Here is a 6,115-nt window from a genome sequence, read left to right on the forward strand (position 1 = left end):
TAAAAACAACAACTAATAAATGCTGTATTGTCATGAACTCAACCTCTTTCACACTCATATCCCACACTTAAAGTACTTTAGACTCCCCATATATTTGACAGCTGTAGTTACTCTGAACTTCTCAGATGGTTTCTGTTGAGTAACTATTTGAAGCCCAAAGAGGGAGAAAAAACTGTATTTCACCAAAAAAGGTCTCAAGTTTTTCTCCTTTCCTCTACCATTAATCATCTCATGATGTCCCAGATTTATGACCCCCAGGCTGGGATCTCTAAACTATTTAACATTATATAAAGTAGTTAAAGCTACATAGCTCCACTTTCAGCAGCTACAGCAGTAACACACCACTCACACATTGCTGCATCAGTGTTGACAAATTTAGTTTAATTATATGACAGTACAGCAGTCTGCAGAATGGGATTTTCGGCACAACGAGTCCTTTTATTTTCGATAATTTAGTACATCTTGCTGATAATGAGCTCTACTTAAATTGAATTTTGAATGCAAAGCTTGAAATAAAGTATATTTATATTGTTGATCTGTGCTCACGTAAAGGATCTGAATACGTCTGCCGCCACTGCTGTTATCCAACTTCCTGTTCAATCAAAGTTGGACGCGACTTATGAAAAAGATGTTTGTGCATGAGCAACATACAAAAACACTTTATTAACAGAGCAAAGTAAATACTGGCAAACCTCTCACCTCAAAGAAGCATTTCAATAAGTTAAATGTGAATGTTTTCGGTGAATTGTATGTCAGTTCTCACAAAATTATCAAGACAACTGTTTTTTATTTCTTGTTTTTTTTTTTGCATGCTTCAATGTTATTTGGTAATGCAACACAGTTCTTAGCATTTCAAACAGAATATAATCTGTTCTAACCCAGCAAGTCTTCCTATGAAGTCATGATGTGAAGAAACCTGCCAGACTTCAATACTATTATTAACACCATCTGGGAAACCAGAGCTAAACTAGAGGTGTAATTCGCTACATATCAGTCGTGAGATGCAGAACTTCAAATAAACTGGCATGAATACCCTCCCTGTTAACTGATAAGAGACGATTTAGAAAAGCGCAAGTGTACAGCTACAGATACTGTGTGTATTATCAGCAATGACACAAAATGAAATCCAGGACATGTCCGTGAACAGAACTACGTCCACGTCCACAGCAAAAGACCCACTCAGACCGATAAACAGCTGCCTGTATGACGGATTCCTGTCACACACACACACACTCTAACAATGACCTGTAATATCCACAGAGCCTCTAATAAGACTGATGATGTTAACCAGGCCAACGCTGCCGAAGACTCAGTGTAAAGCAGAATTCATCAGCTTCTTTTGTGGCTCCAGTAAGATTTGATTAACTCTCAATTAGCCTCACTGGCAGAATGGACACTTGATTAAATTTGTCACATTAATATAGCCTCTATAATGTATTATATATATAAATAGTGTGAGAGGGACATTTTTCATTTGTGCTAAGTAGAAAACGACATCTCAGCTTCACATAATGTACAGAATGTAAATCCTGCAGCCTTTTTAAGAATTTGTAGAGACCACCCAGCAACTTGCAGAAATGTGTGCAAATTCAGCTTTCTCCAGCAGATGGCGACACAGTATAAATATCTGGAAACACTGTCAGAGAAGTCAGAATTATGAAAGGCCTGATGTAGTTTCTGTACTCAGACTCACCGATATGTTCTCATAATGTGTGGAGATCAACTCATATTACAGGCAAATTTTCCAGAAGTCTTTGAGCAGCACTGCAGTGCCTTTACAGTAAAACTGAGGCAAAATGCAGACAAAGCACAACAGCATAAAGTTCATATTTTCACAGTTAGCCTGCTGTGAGACATGAATCAGACTAAATAAAGGAATAAAAGAAATCCTTTCTTTGATCGGGCAGTTCCCTGAAATGAAAGGCGTGCTCTCATCAAAGTCAGGTAATTGGTTCCTGCGGGGCGCCGGGGGAGAGATCTCCTGAGCCTTCATGGGAAAATGGCTGCCTCAATGACAGACCAAAGACGCTGAGTCAAGAGTTTGTAGAAAGGCTGCTGCAGAAATGCTGAGTTCCTGCTCTCGGAGCTTGTACTGCACTCGTATCTGTAGTGGAAATGAAGCCTTTTGTCTGTCTGATTCACTTCAGCTGCTCAGTAATAACAGCTCTGTGGACGAGTCAGTGGAAGGAAATAACAAACGTAGGATAAATGTTTGCATATGAGCTGAGTCGAGAATGAAGGGCGGCAGAAGGTGTGACGCCTCGTCATGAGTTCTGATCTCATGTTTGATGATTGGTTCCTCCTGTGTGGTTCAATCTGTGCCTTCATTCTCAAAGGAGCTTTCTACTCTAAATGTCATATTTTGTGCCTTTGTCGCAGGCGAAGCTCCCAAAAAAGCCTTCGAACTGCCAGACAGACGGACAGCCTGACCTACTGACTGGCTGCTTCACTGGATGGATGGGTGAAGTGGACGGTGGGGGGATGAGGTGCAGGACACTGGGTGGGTAGTTGGATGGGGGGTGGGTGGGGGGAGTTGGGGAAGGTCGGTGAGGTCAAGGCAGGCAGGGTCCACCCCTCTTCACCTATTGGCCAGAAGCAGAACGAGTCCTGAGCAGCTTTGAAGCCCTGAAGTGGACAGAATTCCACCACGGCCATGGGGATTGTAGCATGTCATTTGTAAGAAATTCTGGCGAGATGGTCCTAAAAATGGAGAGGCTGGCCCACGCTCGGAATGCAGGGCTTTGTATTTAGAGGCGCTTGTAGGGTTCTCTCCTATTGATCCTGAAATTACAGATGGACAGGTGATAGGGCAGCCAATTAGCCTGCAACTGCTGCAGCAATCAGAGCTGGTTTTAATTTAGAGGGATAGGAACTACCCCTTCTTTTTCTTTTGATTTGCAAGTCAGTGGCATGAATATAGAGGCCATTATTCTAATGTTAAGTCAGTGAAACTGCACATTAATAAAAGTAGAGAAGTATTAATCCAGTGTGTAGTTGCTTCTGTCGTTTAACCCTCTAATTTAAATCTAAATGTCATTTCAAACTCACTCTGTGCAGCCAAACGTTCAAGCTTTATTTTAAATTCTAGTTGCTAAATGTGCTAAAAATATTTGGCTGAAATGTGTATAACACTCTCAACAAAGAGCTGAAACAAGCCAGTACAGAATATCTACGACAGTGTCAGACAGAGTGGAATAAGAGGATTCTTCCAACCTTAAAGCGACATAAAGGAAACAAGTGCTTATGTTTAAGGGGTTGACTGCGCTTCTGGGGTCCTGTACCTGCACAACACATTAAACTCATCCTGTGATTCCACCTCTTATCACAGCAGCAGACATTTATTCCCAGTCTAACTGGTGAATATATAACCAGGAAAAGCCCATAATAAATTTCAGAGTCAGTAGCACATGAAGTCAGCCAGCGCAGGTAATTTAAAAAGTGCTGGTATTTATTGGCAGTGGCCCCTGCTCATGTTCCGCCCCCTTCTTCTTCTTCTTCTTCTTCTTCTTCTTCTTCTTCTTCTTCTTCTTCTCCTCTCCTCCAACCAGGCATTCCAGGCTTGTTTAAATAAGGCCTGCCTGCCTGCCTGGGCGCGGGTGGATTCCCCTCTGGCCCTTTGCCCTTTGACCTAAAGTGCATTCCGTATGTAAAGTGAGGAATTCCTCTGAAGTTCAGTTAATGGGGGTGAGTTTTTTCATCCTTTAGACTCTGCACTCGCCCGCTGGAAGTGGAAAAACAAGCTGGATATACACTTATCGGGCGGCCGTGAGTTATGGATGAGGTTTGTTGTTTATCTGTGTCGGTTAAGAATCAATGCCTCCCACCAGCAGCTTTGGAGCTTCAATAAACCTCTCTGAAAATCCTATCATGACTAATTTAAAAATTTAAAGGAGGATATTGTGGAGTGAAAGTGAGGAAGTAAGGTTTGGTTTTTTTTTTTTTTTTTGGTCCTCCGGTTGGTTGCTGCCCCTACAACGCTGTTGGTGGAGGAACATGTTGCCTATGATATCAATAAAATGAACACTGTAACACATGAAGTCAAAGGCTTGTTTCTTATTCCTTATTTAAAGTGGAGGTCTAATGATAAAAGGTGTCATATACTGTACTGACTGTAAAGCCCCTTGAGGCATTTGTGAAAGTGGGGCTGAATAAATAAAATTGACTTGATGTGAACAAGGAAATTTTTAAATGTCAAGTTATTAGATGCAGAAGTTTCTCTATTTTGCAATTTAAAGATTTAACAGAAACACCAGGTGAAGTTATTTTGCAGCGTAATTCTGCAGTTTAATCTGGGGTGTAAGCAAAACAAACTGAATTTTCAGTCATTTAATAAACTGGTTTTCATTTTAATTTCTTGGCTTTACTCCCTCATTGTTTGGGGTTCTGCACAGACCACTGTACTATATAAGTAATAATAATAACGTCAACTGTAAATTCAAACACTTTTTCTCCTATTTTTTTTCTTTTCTTCTGACCTCATTAAAACCAAATATGTAGAAAGGTATTAAAGTGATAACACTTAGGCACAAACTGGGCCTGTGCATTTGATGAAGGGCACAAAATACAGAAATAACCATAAACTAAATCTGATAATAATGTTTTGCAATGTACACAGACTACCCATGAATGAATACATATTCCCTTTGCTTGCCAAAAAGTCAAGGTACAGTGTGTTTATCCTACATGTGAACTCCCGAGAGGCTAAACTCCCTGTTAGACATTTAATGAACAAACTGCAGTGACAGAAACCCACACAGAGATAATCTGAGAAGTTGAAGTGATTGTGCAGCGTATACAGAACTACCACCACCGGCCACAGATGCAGAGCATATGAAAAGCTGCTGTATTTGTTGTATTTGACATGTTATATACTCACTTTTTGGAGACTTCTAATACATGTCAACAGCTCAAAAATCATTTTCTCATATAGTTTGGAAAAGTCATGAAGGATGAAGCTGACAAATGGTTTTTCTTTGAGCTGTTAAAGATGGTCTGGGGTCTCCGGGGTTAAAGGTAAAGGAGAAAAGAAATGTGTTGTCTCCTGATTTATTGTTTTGCACATCGCGCTCTGTGAACTCCTGGGCCTTTCCCATTAAATTCCCCAGGTCGAAATCATGGCTAATGGAGAGCATGGCTGAGCTCCTGAGTGCAGAGGCGCATCTGAAGGTGGATCCATGGGTGGAGGTTCCTCTGCTGTTGTGCTTTAGGAGCCCTGTGTACCGTTGGAGACGCTGTAAAAGTCTGTGCCACCCACACAGCTGGAATGTCATGCATGCAGTCCATAGAGTCTGTTTCAAGAGGGAGGCAGAGGGGGGAGGAGGAGAGGAGGGGAGCCCTCTTTGGAAGAGACAGGGTGCACAGGGGCTCGGTGCTCGAGGTGGGGTCTACTACTACTCCTTCATGAGAACGATGAAGCAGAAAACTCACTTCCCAACACCCTCCGCCCCCCTAAAAAAAAAACACCTTCTCCATTAAGCTTTTTTTTTCTTCCTTCTTTTTGTGGGAAATTATCAATGACGATCCATCACGGTTGTTTGGTCTTTGGCCGATGAGAGGAGAGGGGAAACGTGGAGAGAGACGTGAGATGGAGGAATGGGGGTTGGGAGAGGTTAAAGGGCAGAGGAAGAAAGGAGGTACATTTTCGGAGGATGGGAGGTTGGAAAAAAACAGAGGGAACAATAACTCCCATGTTTAAAAGGCTTTTCTCAGCCCCCATGACACCTCACACAGGCAGCAGTTTAAAGTCAGGGAGTGGTGGTTTGTGGCACTTTCCCCTCAGGCTCATTTGACGAAGAAACCCTCTCCAAAAGCATGAAACTAAATTCCCTTTCTCTGCTTTTCCTCCTCACTTCTCTCTGCTTGTCTCATCTGCTTTCAATAAGGTACACTTCAAAAATACTGCATGTTTTTTAACACAGCTATATATTTTCCTGTAGATTAAACCTGATTAAACACATGTGAGCTGCTGGTGTCCCTGTGCCGCAAATACAAAAAAAGAAGAAATCCAAACACTTTATCAGCTAAATCAACCAAAATCAGCGAAAACACAATTGTTTAATTTCTTCACATACGATTACAATTCTTTAAAATAGCCACATGGAATGAAATCAGCTGA

This window comes from Chelmon rostratus, chromosome 19 (genome assembly GCF_017976325.1).
Source record: "Chelmon rostratus isolate fCheRos1 chromosome 19, fCheRos1.pri, whole genome shotgun sequence".
NCBI lineage: Eukaryota > Metazoa > Chordata > Actinopteri > Chaetodontiformes > Chaetodontidae > Chelmon > Chelmon rostratus.